The following is a 19,654-nucleotide window of genomic DNA, read 5'->3' on the forward strand; positions in this document are numbered from 1 at the left end:
TAGGTCCTAAAAAATAGGGGGGGGTTATTGGGTTGTTGTTATTATTTTGATTATATATATTGTGGTGTTTTGTGTTGATCTTGTTCTGTGAACAACCCTGAGACCTCCAGGTGTAGGACGGTATATATATTTAAGCTACCAGCATGAGTTTGACCAAACTGCAGGAGGCAGTGGAAGATAGGAGTGCCTGGCGTGCTCTGGTCCATGGGGTCACGAAGAGTCGGACACGACTAAACAACAACATCATTAATAATAATAATAATAATAATAATAATGCAGTTTTAATATGGAAGCAACAGAGAGTAGATAATAAACGGAATCAATGTTGCACAAAATAGCAGAGACTTGATCCGCAGTATAACCGTATCCTTAATGCTTGCCTGCACAGAGCTGTTGCACTCTTCTGAATCCCCACAGGCTATACAGCACAGAGACAAGCTCCTAACTGCTACTGGAAGTCCCCCTTCTGAAATCATATCTTGATTGAAGTGTATGCAGGAAGTGTCAAGGGAACTTACACAGACCAACGTTCTGACGCATGTACAGCCTGGCTTGCTCAGCCCTGAAATGTGGGCCTCTGTCATGAGGTAAACATCATGCCCCAAGCATTGAACGTTAGGTGCAAATATCTTCCATATTCATAATTTTTCTAGTTATCACTGGCTCTGGCTGTGTGTGTGTGTGTGTGTGCGCGCGCACGTGCGCCTGTAACAAAATTCAACTTTCTGGGTGGTCTAGAATTAACTTAATTATTTGGGGGAAATGTTCAAGCTCTCTCCAGGTGTTACAATTAGGAATTAAACAAACGTAAGGGAAAGCAGAAGGGATAAGCAACTACCAGCAACACCAGACCTTGCTGTTTCCATCGCTTTCCAATTCATGGGGGGCAATCATGATTTTACATGCTTTAGAGACTTGATTTTATGGGATTCTAAAACATGTAGAGAGCCTTGATGTGTACAGAAAGCCTGCTTCAAAAGTGACAAGAACAGCACTAAGAAAGGGAATAGCTAACATGTTTGTTCCTGAACCACGCTCACCCACATTTCTACTTAACTCCTAGTGATTATTTTATCTCCAGTGCTATTGAATATCTATATGAAGCCTCTGGAAATGGTCATTAGGAGTTTGGGGGTAAGGTGCCATCAGTATGTTGATGACACTTGGTTCTATTTCTCCATAACATCTGAATTGGGAGAGGCCATGCAGTCCCTGGGGCAGGGTTCAGATACAGTGGTGAGATGGATGAGGAAAAACAAGCTGAATTTGTATCCTGGCAAGATGGAGGCACTGTGAGTGATTAGTTCCCATGTCTGAAAAATAGGTCAATTGCCTACCCTGCATGGGGTGGCACTCTCCCGAAGGAGCAGGTTCGCAGTTTCGGGGTGCTTATGGCGACGGCTCTGTTTGGGTAGCCTCTGTGGCTAGATGTGCCTTTTGCTAACTGCAGTTGGTATGTCAGCTACAACCATTCCTGGACCAGGAAAGTTTGGCAACAGCATGCAGTGGGAGAATTAGGCCAAAGCAGAAACAAGCAAGACTGTCTATGTAGTTCCAAAGTACAATAACGTGTAGCCACTTTCTGAGTTTGTCTCAGCAGGACCAAATAGATTGGCATTCATCTCTCTCGGGAGAAAATTGGAGAGTGCACCTTTGGGGGTGAAGCTGAACCAGTGCCTGCTTTGACTGTAGAGGCCGATATGGGAGAGACATGTTTTGTTGCAGCTGGGGAAGATGAACATGTCTGGTCATGCAGCTGCAGGTGTACCACGGCGTTTCTTCTTTCTGCACTCCTCCCAGCTGTCATTCCTCCACTGCTGTGGATACACAAGCTGTCACGTGCTGACAGCTTCTAGGAGCTAGGTGAGAGCTGAGTGCAGATGTATGGTGTGTCTATTTGGACTGTGTACACACTATGGGTAGAATTCAACACCCTGTGGCAAACTTCCCATCAACACAAGCATTGAAGCTTCCCAGATGGAGTGACCTATTCACACTGTTCTGGGGGGTTCTCTCTACCCCCACCCCCAAACCAATTGGGAGGGTAGCAAGCCGGGCAGGGAGAGCAGAGAGGGACAATTCCTGTTGTGCAAAAGGAAACCCTCCTCCAGGGTTTGTGCTGATGGGACCCATTTTGTGACCCCTGTGATATACCTTTGAGGAACACTCAGAACACATTCTTTCCCTCAAGGAATTCTGGGAACTGTAGTTTGATAATGTTGCTGGGGATTTTAGGTTTATGATGTCAGAACCATTTAAAAATACTGTGTTCTTTTTATGTGAACTGACCTGAGACCTCCGGGTTTAGGGCGGTATGTAAATTCAATAAATAAAATACATTTAAAATAAAAAAAACCTACATTTGTTAGGATTATTTGGAAGAAGCCATAACTTTTAAAGTGCTATTACATTGCTTTAAATGCATGGTGTAGATGTGACCAGAGTGACTTAAAAGGGTTCTTGTGGCAAATCTGGACTGGTCCATAAATGTAAGAAATCAATGGCCCTGATTAACAATAGCCCTCCTAACTCAGTTTGAAGTTTCCCTCCATCACCTCTACTTGAGTAATTTTTAATGCAAAGGACTCAACACAAGATGTTTCAACTATCTTCATGTGGGCTACTCTAAGCTAAAGATGGTGAAGTCAGAATTATACCCTTCAAAACCCCCGGTTGCTGATTAAATTAGTAAATAAGGCTGTTCATTTCATGTCCCCATTTTACTTTCTTTTTACTAGCTTCTGTTACTCCAGTTCAGAAGTTTGAACATAAGGATTTGGTTTGTTTCCCTTCTGGCAACAAAATGCAGCCTTGTTCTTTCCGCTCAAAGCTATAGTTTCACTTCCAATCTCAATTACAGGCTTTTATATAAGAAAGGTAATGCATTTTCAAAAGAAATGGTTGGCTACCATGTTTTGACAGTTTGGCTTCAGTAGAAGTATAATTAAACTTCTCAAAAACAAAGCTTTGGAAACTTAATCACACTATTTGCACTTGGGGAAGAAGCCATTCTGTTTTTACTTGCAGGAAGAGAATTAATTTGTCCTTCCCTTTCTGTCGTGAAAGCAAACAGCCGGATTAAGAACAGTACTATTCTAAGCAGTGCATTGCTAACAGGGCAGGAGGCGGGTGGAGGGGGAGGGAAATAACATCTGAAACAGGATAAGCTTTGATGCTACCTATGTGTGACACAGACAGGATTTTTTAAAAAGCAGAAACAACAAAACACCCTGAATGAGTCACAAATTTTGTGCATACCCCCCCTCACTCCCCTGCCTGCTTCACAACAGCAGGAAGTGTAGGCATGTGTTGTATATATAAAACCCTCAGGCAACAAGTTTTCAAGTATGCTCAAATGGCACTCCCCATCTCCCCCCCCCCCAACATACCACATCCCATTCTAATTATGGTTTATAGTGCATCTGCAAGTCCCGAATTACGTGCCTAAGAACTATTTGGCTGGCTCACAGCAAAAATATCTTTTGTTTTTCCTAGTTGCTCGGGTTTTCCTTGAATACAAAGAAGCATGCCTCTAAAAGCACAGGGCAACTGAGTCTGATGCAGTCAGTGGAATGGGCAAGATGTTTGCTTGGAGCCCAGTAACAGCAGAAGCTCATGGATCTGGAGGAGCCATGTGGATGCTGGGAGCTTTCTGTTTTTGAGGTGGTTATTCAGTATCTGGAGGGAGATGGATACCATCAGAGCCTTTTGCTGATACTGGGCAAATAGCGGGGAACCCTGGAACTCAAAGAGATTTCAACAAAAAGGGGGGGGGGGATAAAGGGAATTATGTGAAGCAAACCAGATATCATCAGTAAAGGAGTTCATAAATTCCCCTAACCTTGTTTGGTTATAATCTGAAGGAGGAATGCTCTATTGTAGTCACTGTGTCTGAAGTTCATGCCAAGGAACAGGATGGGGTGGGTGGGAATCTGCCCTAGTAAACGAAAGGCACCATGCTACACAATTGACAAGAGTGAAATGGAAGAACTGCCCTAGATCCCCTCTCTCCTTTACACCAAGATCAACACTGGGACATGTCTGCGGAAGAGCTTATCTCCCTTAACATGATCCCGCCACAACAATACATGCAGAGTATTAGGCCTTTCCCCTTACTGTCTGTTTTCTTTCTTTGTGCCTTTCTCTCTCGTCTCATTGTTCCTCTTTTTCAAACACTGTTTGATTTGGTCCTCCTTAGGGAAGAACAGACGACTACAGACATGAATTGTTTGGGCACCTGTGGCTTCATCACCACAGTCCCATGACAGAGCTGATCAGTTTAAAGAGCAAAGTTGTAGAGGACAACCCAGGACCAACCTCCTCTTGACATAATGTGGACACCATGTTGCAATGCAGAAGAAGAAAGTCACAGTGAGTCTAATTGAAACAGGGTGGTTAGGAACAAGGGAAGCTGCCTAATACGCAGTCATCCAGCTGCGCCATCTAGTTCAATACTGTCTGCTCTGACTGGCAGCAGGGCTCCAAGGTTTCAGACAGGGTTCTCCAGGGACAGAACCTGAGACCTTCTGCATGCAAAGCAGATGCTCTGTCACTGAGCTCCAGCCCTTCTGTAATTACAGGTTCACCTGTGAAATTCAAAGCACCAGCTAAGTATCCATGCTCAGGTATATTTGAGGTATCCAAATACTATTTATAATGTTTCATGATAGCACCAGGATAGGAAGTTGATCCAGTATTCCAGTGCAGGGTGGTACTTGGGCATGAGAATGAACAATAGCATATTAATACTAAACAGAGATATGATTCATGGCAAATCTGCTACGTCTTCCTTCGTCCAACTCACAAAAAAATTGAAAAATAGGCACTTAAAGTGCAACTAAACTATGGCACAGTGCATATATACATAACTGAGAACATCTGAAATTAGGGAATGTCAGTAGAAACTAGAAAACACTGAAGGTTTCTCCACAGGCAGTTGTGAATATTCACCAGAAAAAACTACCACCTCCACTCTACCACCACCACCACCCACCCACCCCACACACAAAAGAATGCTTTGGTCTACTCTGATTTATTATTTGTTTACTGTTTTTATTATGCTTTTCTAAGCTTAGAATGAAAAATCAACAGTACACTTTTAAAACTAAAAAATCTTCAGGCCTTTGCCTATGGGGCAAGATACCATGGTTCGTATTTTCTGACTTGAGTCCATTTCCTGTTAAGATCTGCAAGCAAGATCTCCGAACATTATCCATTTTGGATGTGCTCTTGAGAGAATGAAATAGGCAGTTACTTTAAATGTTCTCTCTTTCTACCTTGGCCATATAACAAAGACTCAATTCTGATAGTCATTTTACCTCACCTCTGAAACACTGGAAACATTTTCAATATTGCAGTAATGAAAAAGACTGACAGCTTGCAGAGTACTGAAACAGGCCCTTTATGGATTTTTCCAGAGGTTCCTGCCATTGGCATAAATGTTACAAGACTTCTCTATGCCTGCAAATAATGATTGTCTTTCAGCCCAGCTGAGTGACCCAGACAGACTCTCAGATAATACTGAAGTGGATTCACAGCATAGCTGCATAGAACACATGCAAGGGCTTTCATTTTATTATATTCCCATGTTTTGTTTGAAACAAGATATGAGATACAAAAAAAAGAGGATGCCTCAGATATTTTTGCTTCTTTTGCTATCTGAAAGCTTTTCAACGTCAACAAAAATAATACAAAATTAGGTCCAGATAAGCTACAACAGTGCTCCATGTGAAAGTGGGCCCAAAGGCAATTCTACCTCAGTAAGATACATTTGTGTCTGATATGTAGCATAGGAATGTTTGGCTGATAAGATGGTACCTCAGGTTAAGTACTTAATTCGTTCCAGAGGTCCGTTCTTAAGCTGAAACTGTTCTTAACCTGAAGCACCACTTTAGCTAATGGGGCCTCCCGCTGCCGCCGCGCCGCCGGAGCACAATTTCTGTTCTCATCCTGAAGCAAAGTTCTTAACCTGAAGCACTATTTCTGGGTTAGCGGAGTCTGTAACCTGAAGCATATGTAACCTGAGGTACCACTGTAACTCGGACTAGAAGTATATGTCCTACACTAAAATCTAGTCCAAAGTCTAGATTTGGAAACTCACAAAAAGTCCAAACTTTGAACCTCTTCCGAGTGTTATAAAATGTCTCCCCCCCCCCATCCCTGCCTGTCTTTGGCATTTGGGTTGAAGTTTTCAAACTTTGAGTCTGTTTCAGTCTTATTTTTTTTATTATGTTTTTAAAATTACATCATAACGTGCTAGGAATTTGAGGGATAGAGTAAGCTGTGCTAGGGGCTACCAACTCTCTTCCTTACAGGGCTGCTGTATCTTTAAAAGCTATGTGGCAGACAGAAATTCAACAGGTTCAGCTTGCCCTGCAGGCCAGTGCAAGTGCAGTGCTGTAGAAAACATCAGTGTGATGATTCCTGGGAGTGGGAGAGTGATCATATAACTTCTGGTAAGCTAGAAATCCAAATAAATGAATAAATACTAAAACAACTAATGGTCAGATGTTATGCACTTGTGGGGAAATGCCAGATTCTACCTTCACCCACCACATTTACTTTGCTTGTATATAGTACTCTTAGATAAGAGCTACCCTTGATGAATTCTCATGGATGGAATGAAATATTTAAGTGTCCTATGGTTCTAAATCCTGTTTTAGAAAAGTGCAGCATAATGAAGTAGCAGAGTACTAATTAGGATGGGGAAAAACCCTCATCACATTCTCACACATTTGAAGTCTGCCGTTAGTGGTAAACTTGAATTTGCTGTTTTGCAATATGTGAAACAGCTCTTGCTCTGGAAGTTTCCTGGTGACTTCACTGAGGTGAACATTACCTAATGCTTAAGAGAACGATCTATAATTGGGACAGTTTAAATTATACTTTAGCCACAATATTGCAGGAGGCCGAGATATAACAGTTTTAGGCAAGCTGCGATATTTCAGCTTGAGTCTTCCATCTCTAAAATGGAGGTAATAACAGTGGTCAATCTTAACCGAGATATTGTTAAGTATCCCTGAGAAAATGGCCATGAAGCGTTTTTAGCACTTGTATGTATAAGTGCTATATAAATATCAACAGGGCAATCCCATGCAAATGTTGTCCCCATCTTTAAAAAGATGGCGTTGATACCAGGAACAGTCCTCGAATGGATAATTAAACAGTCTGTGAGCACTTAGAAAAGGATGTTGTGATTACTAAGACTCAGCATGGGTTTCTCAAAAATAAGTCATGCCAGAAGAACCTCATTTCTTCTTTTTTAATAGAGTTACAAGCTTGGTGGATCAGGTGGACATAGTGTATCTTGATTTCAGTCAGGCTTCTGACAATGCTATTTAAGGCTGCATTGACAGAAGTATAGTGTCCAGATCAAGGGAAGTACTAGGACCGTTCGATTCTGCCTTGGTCAGACCACACCTGGAGTACCGTGTCCATTTCTGAGTGCCACAATTTAAGAAGGCTATTGACAAGCTAATAACTAAATGACTTTCACATGGAAGATGGAGCAAGCTTATTTTCTCCTGCTCTGGAAGGTAGGTTCTGGTTAAACATCAGGAAGTTGATTCTGCCTAAACATCAGGAAGATCTTTCTGACAGTAAAAGCTGTTCAGCAATGGAACAGACTCCCTCAGGAGGTGGTGGGCTCACCTTCATTGTAGGTTTTTAAGCGCAGGTTGGATGGCTATCTATACTGGATGCTTTAGTTGAGATTCCTGCATCGCAGGGGGTTGGTCTAGATGACCCTTGGTGTCCCTTCCAACTCTACAATTCTATGATCCTATGTCTGCTCACAATGGGACTTAATCCATGTTAAGTATGGGTAGGATTGCAACCTAAGTGTTAGTATTTATTAGAGGAAACTTGGCATGCCTTTGCTATTTATATTGAAAGTGCTTAGAGTATGAATGGAAGATGGGGTGCTGTAGGGAGGAGAACCCTAAATAGCTGGCCTTCCCAGCTGTTTCTGTGAGGTTTCATTATTTGCAGAGCAGTGGGCCACAAAGGAAAACACTGCTTCTCGGAATGACCCATTTACTTGCTTCATGCCTATACTTTTCTTGTTTTGTGGGCCATCTTTTGCTCTTGCCAAATGGAGTCAAAGTCAGCACTGTAAATCCCGTTTTTTCCTTGTTTCTTGGAAAGCACCACTCGATACCAAGTCAAGAACAACAAACAGAGAGGGTTTGCTTGGGTTCTATTTATGGCAAATCACCAGTAGCAGTTCCAATAACAAATCCAAGGCCAATATTTATGCCAGTTACAAGACTGAGGCTACTGTGCATTTAAAAAAGGGGGTCAACACAGTTGCTTCAGTAAATGTGTCACCTAATATAGCTTCTCTTTTCATTCATTTTAAGATTACTTCCCTTCCCCAAGTAAAATAAAGGTAGGCAGCAAGGGCCTTGCAATAAATGAACGCCCTTAAGGCTGTATTGAATTGGTTAGGAGCAACAGTTTGATTTTGTATTGAAAAAAGGAAGTTAAACTTGTTGGTTTTTCTTTATCTTAAAGTGGTCAATGATGCTACGCAGGAACAGGGTTGGTTAATTGAAGCTCACAGGTATATGTTTGCAGTTTGACCTACTTAGCTGCACACCTGTGGTCTCTTGACTTTTTGCCTAATTAGAAAGGGGAGTTACTTTCTGCACTGGATGCAGGAAGGGATGTGATAGGATAATTGATTATTTGAACTGTATTTAAGTTGATCAAATGTTTTGTTAGCTGCTGGTGAGGGGTAGTGATGGCTTGCAGTTTTGGGCTGTTATCTTTTTGAAAATAAAACTAAGCAAAGATATTGCAGACAGCCTTTTATTTATACACTCCAGTCGCTGCACACACTCTGTGTTGGAGAAAAAGTCCAACAAAACTCAGTAAGGAAAGCAAGGGTCAGCTACTGCACATAGAATAAATACAGATGATCATTTCTACTGCTATCTTAAAATGTACAGGCCACTTCTCTGAAAGTACGAAGAGTAATGGATTTGGGGTTTTAAAAACATTTTGTGTGTGATCTCAGTGCACATGAAAGGTGCCAGAGAGGCAGTTCAGAAGACAGAAGTTGTCTGTTTGGCTACAAGCTAAGACAGGATTAACCGGCATTGTTTTCTTCACTTCCACAGATACACCTTGACCTTAAATGTGATGAAACCCGCAGGCCTATTCAGTTTGTCTGAGGACAGCATGAAAAATGGAGGGCTTTCCTTCCCTTTCTCCTAAGGCAGTTGTTTTTGAGCACAAGGCTAGTCTGAGACATTTGGCACATGATGTGGAACCCCCACATATGGCAAAAATATACATTTTTAAAATGTAATAATAAATGTAAATATATGTTTACATTATTATATTACATTTACATTGAGAGTCCCATGGACTGCAAGAAGATCAAACCTATGCATTCTTAAGGAAATCAAACCTGAGTGCTCACTGGAAGGACAGATCCTGAAGCTGAGGTTCCATTACTTTGGCCACCTCATGAGAAGAGAAGACTCCCTGGAAAAGACCCTGATGTTGGGAAAGATGGAGGGCACAAGGAGAAGGGGATGACAGAGGACGAGATGGTTGGATAGTGTCTTCGAAGCTAGAAACATGAGTCTGACCAAACTGCGGGAGGCAGTGGAAGACAGAAGTGCCTGGCGTGCTCTGGTCCATGGGGTCACGAAGAGTCGGACACGACTAGACGACTAAACAACAACACAGAGCACATGGTTTGCATCAAACATCCCAGCCAGAACCTGGAATCTTCAATGTAAATCATGTAATCCAGGTTTCAGTCCAGGTCGGTGGTTTGAATCCCTGTGACAGGGTGCACTCCCGTTGCTCTGTCCCAGCTTCTACCAACCTAGCAGTTCAAAAGCATACCAATGTAGGTAGATAAATAGGTACTGCTGTGGTGGGAAGGTAAACAGAGTTTCTGTGCACTCTGGCTACCGTCACAGTGTCCTGCTGCACCAGAAGCGGTTTTGTCCTGCTGGTCACATAACCCGGAAAGCTGTCTGTGGACAAATGCCAGCTCCCTTAGCCTGAAAGCGAGATGAGCACTGCATCCCATAGTCACCTTTGACTGGATTTAACCATCCAGGGGTCCTTTACCATTACCTTTAGCCTGGCATCTCCACTCAAAGGATCCTGAGTACTATGGCTTCAATAGGCTCTGCCTAACACTGGGAAACAGCTGCCACTCAGAGGAGACCACATTGGGATAGACAGCACCAGGTTGAACAGAGCCCTCAGCAAAGTTTCCTCTATGGTGTGACCTTTGACCTTGGACTTACCCATAGTGGTGGATAGCTATGTGCCACTTTAGAAATTGCCCAGAATACCCCAGGTTACTGACTGTGTGTGTGTGTGTGTGTGTGTGTGTGTACACGTGCGCCATTTTAATTTCCTGCAATGCCTCACAGCAATGTTACATCATATGCTCTAGGACATCATGGGAACACCATAAGCAGATGGTGGGGAGGTGGCAACAGCCGCCAGGTGCTGACACCAAGTCTGCATGGGCACCTGACACAAATATTCCTTGCAAAGAACCTCTTTATAGCCTTATTTACAACAAAATATTATTTGAACCAACATAAGACTATTCAATTTTAACAGTCTCATATGACCAGCTACAGTTTTCCCATGGGAATCTCTGCAATCATCTTATCCAACCCTTGTAAAGGAGAATGTCGAAGGATGGAATCATACAACAGCTTTACTCCATGGTAGTTGTAACTATATGGCAACCCAGTTACCTGTAGTCTCTCTAGCTCATTGTTCCCACACTCTAGTGTCATGATGATGTTGCTAGAATACAACACTCATCATGCCTGACTATGCCTATTGGCCATGCTGGGTGAAGCTGATGGGAGTTGGAGTCAGCAGCATCAGGAAGGCCACCGGTTTCCCATTCCTGCTCTACTGGTTTAAATAGGATGGGACAAGAAGAGGACCTGCTGTGGTCAAGCCTGACCTGGCCAAGCTGCATAATGGGAATCAAAATTCATATACATTGCCAGGAACTAAAGTCCTGTTGACAATGTGTACTGTTTGCAATGAATACTTGGCCACGCTTCCAAAGTCAGATATTACTTTCATCAGAAGATAAGTGAAGGTAGCAAAGCAAAGCTTCTGCACTGCAGCTTCTCACTGGCTCTTTGTGGGCAACCTAATAAAGTCTAGCATATTTAACCACTGAATGCTACTAGTGTGGGATGCGGGGGAGAAAATCAGGATCCTGGTTATTCATCAGCAGTGTGGATTGGGCAGCAGCCACCGCTACTGGCATTTTTGCATGATAGCTTCTGAGCTGGCATGCGGATGCAGCCTTGCCATGCTCCTGCAGCAAATTTGATAGCTCGAGAAACAGAGATGTGGTGATGTTCAGTTGGCTACATGGCCAGATGCTACAGATTACCATCTCTCTATGCAGCTTAAAGGCACCACACAGTAAATGGTCATGTGATTCTACCGGGAGTTGCGAGCTTAGCAGCTGCAAATATGCACAGCAATCAGGAAAGGAGACTTTCTTGGCCCAGGATATAGACACGCCCCACGCACTGCTGGCACTTTTTCATCTGAAAAAATATATGACTTTTACAAGGGCTAAGGACTCTATTATTTCTAAAATTCTTTCCAGCTTCAAAGTAGCTTAGGAAATTGGCCGCACAACCAGCCAGCTGATCCAGCCTGAAATCTGCCAACCTGCAAAATCAGGTTGTGGGATTTTGTTTTTCTTTTCTGCAGCAACAGCAGCAAAAAGCAGTTTGGAAGACCAACAGGCTGGAGAGCTTATCCAAACAGACTAACACATAATTCATTGGGATACATTTAGTTGGACCCTGTATTTGCTGCTGCTGTGACTTGAATTTCAGAATCAGGGATGGATTCTTGCCATGGTTTCTCTTTTGATGGAGAAAATCGGGACGGGGAGGGGGCTATATGATTTTTCTTTGGCGCAGTTGGTTCTTGCATTAAGCACCCCCACTGCCAAGACCACATGCCATATATTCCTAAGGGATATGTACTGATTGAACAGTGGACCTGTGCCAGTTTGATGGTGGGGGGAAAAGACATGTTTTCCTAGAGGGCACAGTAGCCATCTGTTAAAAAACAGAGCTTCTTTCAAGGTGGTCTTCGAATGATGGCTTCCAAAATATCAGATTCATGCATCAAGAGCTGAGGCACACAAACATATGGCTAAATATGTTTATATATGCAAATACATATTGTTGAGTTGCCAGTATTTTTAAATAGATATTGACTGGGATTGTGACGGTGGTTGCTTTGTATAGATGGCTTGGAAAGGGACAGTTTTATTCTAATAGACTTGGAACGGGTTTCAGTTCCTGACCCATTGGAGCGAACAATGTTTCTATCAGTCATTTTCTGTAAAAATGTGACAGCTAATATTAGACTAGGCTGGGTTGCTGGCTGGACCTGCGCTGCCCACACTGATCCACTTGGGTTAGCATGCCTACTACGGTCATACCTCGGGTTACAGACTCTTCAGGTTGCGCATTTTCGGGTTACGGGCGCGCCAAAACCCAGAAGTACCGGAACGGGTTACTTCTGGGTTTTGGCACTCACACATGCGCAAAAGCGCTAAATTGCACTTTGCACATGCACAGAAGCGCTGAATCATGACCCATGCATGCGCAGATGCGGCGCTGTGGGTTGCGAACGCTGCGGGTTGTGAATGTGCCTCCCACACGGATCACATTCGCAACCCAAGCGTCCACTGTACTTGGGTCAAATATCATGTGCATTGTTTCTCCCTCAGTGATAAAGTTCACCAATAACAGCGAAAAGGAAGGCAAGTGGCATGATGCAAGTGGTCTCACAATATCAAGCCAGAATTCCACCCGCAGGCACCCTTGGAAGCTCCTGAAGTCAATGACAGAAGGCCTTCACAGGGCTTTGTTAGAGAATGTCTAACAAAAGCATACTGGTATTTAGGACCCCATGAAGTTACATTTGGCTTCTAGAAGAGGTTGTTTATTAACACAGAATCCTGAAGCTCTTAACTCTTGACAGTGACCAGATTCTCCAAGAGACATCTGCTGAATGTATGCCAAGGACCAACAATACCTTTCCTAATACGGTAAGTACAGCTTGTGTTGCTGTTCTAATTCTCATTTATTCTGGAACAGGGACGGGTGACTCTGTCAATTTTGGTTTCTCATAGTTCCAGTTTTATGTTGGGTTCTCCACATTTCCACACCAGTTTGCGAATTTATTTACTTTTTAAAGTCCTTATGAAAAGTGATTGGCATTTTAGTGTGAATTCCTACTGACATACACATTTTTGTATGCAGCTTTGTCTAATATACACACTTTTGCCAAGCACAATTCTCTAATATAATGTGCTTTGTTATTAGTTAATATAGGCATTTTATGCAAATGTGACTCTGATATATGAATTTTTGTATACATTAGTTGGCTGGAGAAATGCGTTGCAAAATTCAGAGAAGTACAAATTTTGAAGGATTGCTGCGTTTCAGTTTTCATATTGTTTTGCAAAGTAACAATTAGGTGTGTTCGCTTTTATATGTGAACATAATAAAAATTCTCATTTATCCCTTATTGGGAGTAACTGCTATTGAAATCAGTAGAACTTACTTTGAAGTAAACATGTATAAGATCCTGCCAATATTAATATTAATATTAATATTAATATTAATAGAGCTAGTCTATGAAACAGAAATATTGAAGGTACATTTCCTCCCATATATATTTTCTAAATTTAGAAACTTTTGGAAGTGCCTTCATTACTTCCCAGGGATACACAAACACAATACATCTCTAGTTTTGTGGATCAGTCAATTAAAGAAAAACATTTTTTTCATTCTATAATTATGCATGAGGGGAGACAGATCCTGAGTGCAATGGGTTATAATTCCCTGTAATTAAGTCAATGGGTTGCATTTAACTACATTTTATTCAGAGGATACCCACTGAAATTAAGTAAACAAACATTAGTGTCAATGGGTCTACTCTGAGTAAAACTAATACTGGATGTAACCCAATAAGACTGTCATGCTACTAGATCCTACTATGCAGGTGAATCCTATACATGTTTACTTGGAAGTAACTCTTGCTTATTTCAATTAGCCTTTCTGTTTAGGGAAGTTTTTAATGACTGATGTTTTAATGTATTTTAACCTTCTATTGGAAGCCGCCCAGAGTGGCTGGGGAAACCCAGCCAGATGGGCGGGGTAGAAATAAATTATTATTATTATTTCTCCAGTAATGAATATGTGTTTAGGACAGGGCACTCCAACTTTTCATACTAAGTGGGCCTCAAGAGTACTTTGACATGGAATCCATGGGCCACACATGGGGGGTGAAGCCAAAATTTGACGCTCTCCACCCCCAGCCCTCACACTGCTTCCCCAAATTCAGCCAAGTGATGCTCCGGCCTTTGAGAAGGAGGCACGAGGCCCTGGAAGGGTCCTAGGGCCCTCCTTGCTCCTTCCCAAAGCTGGAAAAGTGCTAACTAAACTTTGGGAAGGAAGAAGGAGGACTCTAGGACTCTATCAGAGCCCTCACACCTCCTTCACAAAGCACAGTGCCCCATTTACCTGGCTTTAGGAAGGCAGCGTTAGGGCTGGGGGGGGGTTGTCAAATCTTGCCAAGGACTGGGGGGGCTCAATGTCCGTGTGTGGCCCTCGGGGCACATTCTGGACCACCCTGGTTTAGAATTACAGCCTAAGAAACAAAATATCTCATTTGCAAGAGAACCGGGCTTTGAAGCAATTTATATGGGGTTGTTTCGGTATGTGAAAGCCCCTTTAAGATGTGTTTTTGTCCATAATATGTCTCTTATGGGGCCTGTCCATAGTATGTCTTTGGATCAGGTTTTTGAGGTTCCACTTTGTCCACATTTAGAGTTTCACACCCCCCCCCAGCAGCCAACCAGTAAACACAAGAAATATAATCTTGCAGCCAACCTGCAGTGCACATAAGCTTTGTTCTGAGCACATTTCAACTAGCTGCTTAAAGCAGAACTCGCTGTGCTGCCACAACACGTTTCCCAGCAACACAGAACACATGGTAGATTAGCTCTATCTTGCAAAGCTTTTGGGGAAGGGGGGAGCATGCGTATTAGTCCTGTTTTTAAAGATCCAGAGACCATATCTTTGTTGGAAAGAGGGCTAGATGTTGGAATAACACCAGCCCTCTGAAACATAAGATACACTCCACTTGTTCACATAGTTTATGACCTTGGATAGCTGATAAGCCAATACGATACGATTTCAAGCCCAGTGTTTTGCAAGCTTCAGGTACCAGGTGTTACTGAAGGTCACTGTTATGGAAAAATGGTCTCTCCCACAATTAGGAGAAGGCTACCGAGAATAGTTTTTTTATGCAACACAGCTTGTTGATGATTAACAGGGTGTTTTTTTAACTGCACAGTTAATACTTATTCAAAGCACCCTGTTAGGATAGGAGTGGAGGCAGGGAGAAATGTTTATTAAACACCCATTGTGAATGATGTATGAGAAATTCAAACGCATATGATAGGAAAAGGCAATCAATTATGTTTTGAAAGAAATAAAAACGTGTGAGGTTATTTTGGTATAACAGGGCTGTCTTGTGCTTTCTTTCTAAAATGCACTACTACTGCAACACCCACAGTTGACAAACTGAAGTCAGAATGGGCCTTTGTCATTTGAATGTTTCTCTAAAATCAATCTTACCTGAATGTTATTGTGGAATATTAAAAAAAATAGGTAAACTCGGCAACCAAAGTCACAGGCTATGACTTTCTTTGCAGTGACTACAATGAAAATCTTTGCACTCTTGGAGATACTATGTTTGCGTGGTTTAGATTACAGACTGGCACTGGAAACAGGGATAGGGAATTGGTGGTCCTCCAGATGTTGTTGAACTCCCAACTCCTATCAGCCTCAGGCAGCATGGTCAAGGAAGATGGGAGTTATAATCCAGCAACTTCTGGAATGCACCATTCTTGACCATCATGGTTGCTGAGTAGGGCACAGCCCTACCATTAGGCAGAATGAGGCAACCACCTCAGGTAGCTGATTCTGAGTGGTGGAAACTGTTAACTGTTTGATTTATTGTTGCATTTCTATCTCCCAGGGAGAGATGCTCGTGGAATTTTGCTGACTCTGGTGCCAAAATAACTTGGCCAAAATAATTTCAGACCTATGCGCCTTGTCCAGGGAAGGGTGGCACCACTATCTATTCTGGGGAATGAAATGTCTTGGTCTGGTCTTGCTGCTGGGCAGCTAGCTGGACTGCTCCATTATTGTGCCTCCCTCTGTTTCCCCTACTGACCATCTTTCTACCTGAACAAAACAGTATCATATATCAGGTAAACCTAATGCAAGGTCAAGTGCTAAGAAATCTGTCAGCCTGTCGGCTCTGGAAACCCCAGTTATCTACTGGGACAAAATGAGGAAAGTGACTGGCTGTAGTTGACCAAAAGGCAGAAAGCCCAACTTTTAGCATTTACATATTGCTGTTGTTCAATGGACTGTTTTCCTGTAATTGTACATTTGTGTTTGAAATTATTTGGGAAGTATCTGTGAGAGTGGCAATGGGGGGGGGGGGGGAGGAATAAAAAGATTGAGGGAAAGCTCAGGGACATTGGGGGGTTTGGCAAAAAATAACCAGTGCAATAACTGTTGCATAAACATAGTGCTTACTCATAACCAAATCACGTGACCCATTTCATGAGCCAAGCTGTGAGTGACTTCACTTGATGCCCAGATGCAGGAAATTACTCTAGAATAACTAACTGGTGGGATATTTTAGACTGTGCCTGTGGCAGCTCATGGAACAAATCAACACACAGTCTTGTGAAATGGGCAGCAGTTTGGGAATAGATAGTCACCGTATTTTTTGCTCTATAAGACGCACCAGACCACAAGACGCACCTAGTTTTTGGAGGAGGAAAACAAGAAAAAAAATATTCTGGATCTCAGAAGCCAAAACAGCAAGAGGGATCGCTGCACAGTGAAAGCAGCAATCCCTCTTGCTGTTCTGGCTTCTGGGATAGCTGCGCAGCCTGCATTCGCTCCATAAGACGCACACACATTTCCCCTTACTTTTAAGGAGGGAAAAAGTGAGTCTTATAGAGCAAAAAATACGGTAAATGCCTACAGGGTGCAGGCCCGAAAATATAGACTAACATGGGAGAAATATGAGCCCTGGTGAGCTATTGTGTTCAATAAAACCTTCCCAACACTTCACCTGTGATATTGTTTCATAACATTTGTGTGCATGCATAGATGTTCCTGTGGAACAGAAACTAGAAGAGAGACAGTTCAAAAATCATATGCACATTTGGCTCAGTATAAGTTTTATCTTTTCAGTACAGGCTTAGGAAATGCAAAGAAGCAGTTTTAGTGTCAGTGTGAAAATATCCCAAATGTTCACTATGACAAACAAGGTGCTCTAGCAGGAATGAAAGCAAAGCAGCCAGTGTAAACATATCCATGGAAAAAAACTTTCTAATGAAGCAGATGGTAACTTTCGTAGCAGGAATGGCAAACCTAAGGCTGGGGTGGGGAGAGGGCAATTGTGACCCTCCAATCCTCTCCTGCTCTAGCCCTCTGGACTCCCCCCATGGCAAATCCCCTCTCCAGCCACACGCCCTGTGCTGCATCCTAAAAGCCATTGACACCACAGGGTGGGATTGTAGCCTAATATTTCACTTATATGAATTCTGTTTTGATCATCGTATTTGGAATGTCTCAGAATAATTCTTTCTTTATTCATTCTCTCATATCCTTCTTCCTCCTCCCCCCCCCCAGCTCGACAAAAGAAGTTCCAAAAGCAGCTTAAAATGTCCAGTTCAAAACTCAATTTACCAAAATTATATTTCACAGACAAAGCAAATCAGCAGTCTGAAAGTCATAAACACAAGACTGGGAAACAGCAAGACACAGCACAAGCTTTTCTGAAGAAGGAAGGGGAGCTGGTTCACCGGGTTGAAGAGGGGAAGGAGGATCTTGAATCCTCTCGTTAATGGCAAAGCTAATAAAGGTCTGCCAACAGCTGTTTTCCATTGAAGATTGTCTTGATCCAATGTGCCGAAAAAGCATGAGCCTTTAACAGTGCATTTGTCTGCCTCAACACAATCGTTGAAATGTTTGCCTTCATTACGGCTCCATCAAAACAATACAGAATTAAGGGGGGGAAAGTGAGTAATGTCAGCCAGCTATTGTCTTCATAGGTACAGCCCTGTTTTTATGCCTGCAAACACAAAACCTGGGCTTGTCAGTGAACTGGTGAATTGGCAAATAAGATATCCAACACCTTTGTGCAACATCTGCTAATCCAGGTGCAGAACACGGCATGAGCCCTTTGTTTGTGGATCCGTTAGAGAGAGAAATGCAAAATCACAATTAAGCAATATGTTTTTCTCAGCCTCACTCTTCTTCCTTCACACACACACTTGATGTCTGACATCTCTCTGTTAGCCGCTCCTCCTCTTTCACATCCCAGCTCCTCGTTTTCTTTGATATGTGGGGGCTGCATTCCTTATTCCCATTTATCTGGGAAGTTATTCCCACTGAACTCAGCAAGACTTAATTCCGACTACAGTGTGTGTTCAGTAGGGCAAGGCTGCCAGCGACAAGCAACATATCCATCAAGGTTCTTGTGCTTTTAACAGAAACCCAGCAAGTAAAACTTTGTGTACCACACTGATACAGTGATAGGAAAGCTTCTCTGGATAAAAGGATACTGTCACGCTCTTGTTAAAGGCACAAGATCCCTGTGATGGGGGGGGGCGGGATGCTGGAAAACCCAGGGGAAGGAGATAAGCCAAGTAAGTAATCCAAATTTATCACCTGCAAGAACAAAATTCCAAATAGTGTGTGCCTGCGTGTGGGTGTGTATATAACAGCTTTATCAAAGCCACCAAGTCTCAGCACCTCGTTTTCTGCAAATCTCAACACCTTTCAAGCTTTTGTGCTGTTTATCAGGAGCAATAACTCTGATCCAGCCCCTTCTGGGCCTGTGGGAAAGGGCAGCAAGGCTCCAGGATCTGAGGATGGGAACGCTGCAGATTAGGGGCAGCCGAGGCGCAAGAGTGAAGGGTAAGGGATAGGCCAGTTGGGGTTGTTATTCCTTCTCCCTGGCCACGTCTCCCCCCCTGGTTATTCAGCAATAGATTTGGATGGTGTAGAGAGTAACTTCTGCATATGAAAATGGCATGGGAGTTATGGGAAATGACTGAACGCAGCCGATGAGAGTGGCCTCACACCTATAGGCTGCATTCCATATTGTTTACCTGTTCAGATACATATGAAATATGGAAATAGCAGGAAACAGAGAAAGACCTTTATTTGGAATGCCCAAAGAGCATTCACATGAACTTCTAATCTCCTGGATACATGTGCTCAAGAACACCCACAGACCTTCACAACTATTGGCTATGTTTCTTGCACAGGTGGGTAATGCAATTCAACAACAGGTTGGTCACTCCTGTTGCCATGACATCTAGTTGGGCCCCACAAGGTGGAATGTGTGAACCACTGATCCATGCTTTGGCTACCACTGAGCATAGGTTAGAAATCTGCACGTTTACTCCCTCTCACCTTTTCTTCCTTTTGCCCCTTCCTTCCCTCTCTTCTCCCCACACCCTCAGATGTCATTTAGATCGTAAGCTCCTTGGGGCAGTCATTTTCGCTTA

General features: G+C 42.9%; 2 long non-coding RNA genes across 2 annotated transcripts; both read left to right on the plus strand.

Moving 5' to 3' along the window:
• The first annotated feature begins 3,537 nt into the window (after window positions 1–3,537).
• LOC308472985 lies at window positions 3,538–9,221 on the plus strand. The gene is made up of 3 exons (XR_013983849.1): window positions 3,538–3,663; window positions 4,199–4,371; window positions 9,123–9,221. It is a non-coding gene; the product is annotated as an uncharacterized lncRNA (long non-coding RNA).
• Window positions 9,222–16,267: 7,046 nt separating this feature from the next.
• On the plus strand, window positions 16,268–18,148 carry LOC308472986. Its single transcript, XR_013983850.1, has 2 exons — window positions 16,268–16,324; window positions 17,769–18,148. It is a non-coding gene; the product is annotated as an uncharacterized lncRNA (long non-coding RNA).
• The last annotated feature ends 1,506 nt before the right edge of the window (window positions 18,149–19,654 follow it).

This window comes from Podarcis pityusensis (genome assembly GCF_964106645.2).
Source record: "Podarcis pityusensis genome assembly, chromosome: 3".
NCBI lineage: Eukaryota > Metazoa > Chordata > Lepidosauria > Squamata > Lacertidae > Podarcis > Podarcis pityusensis.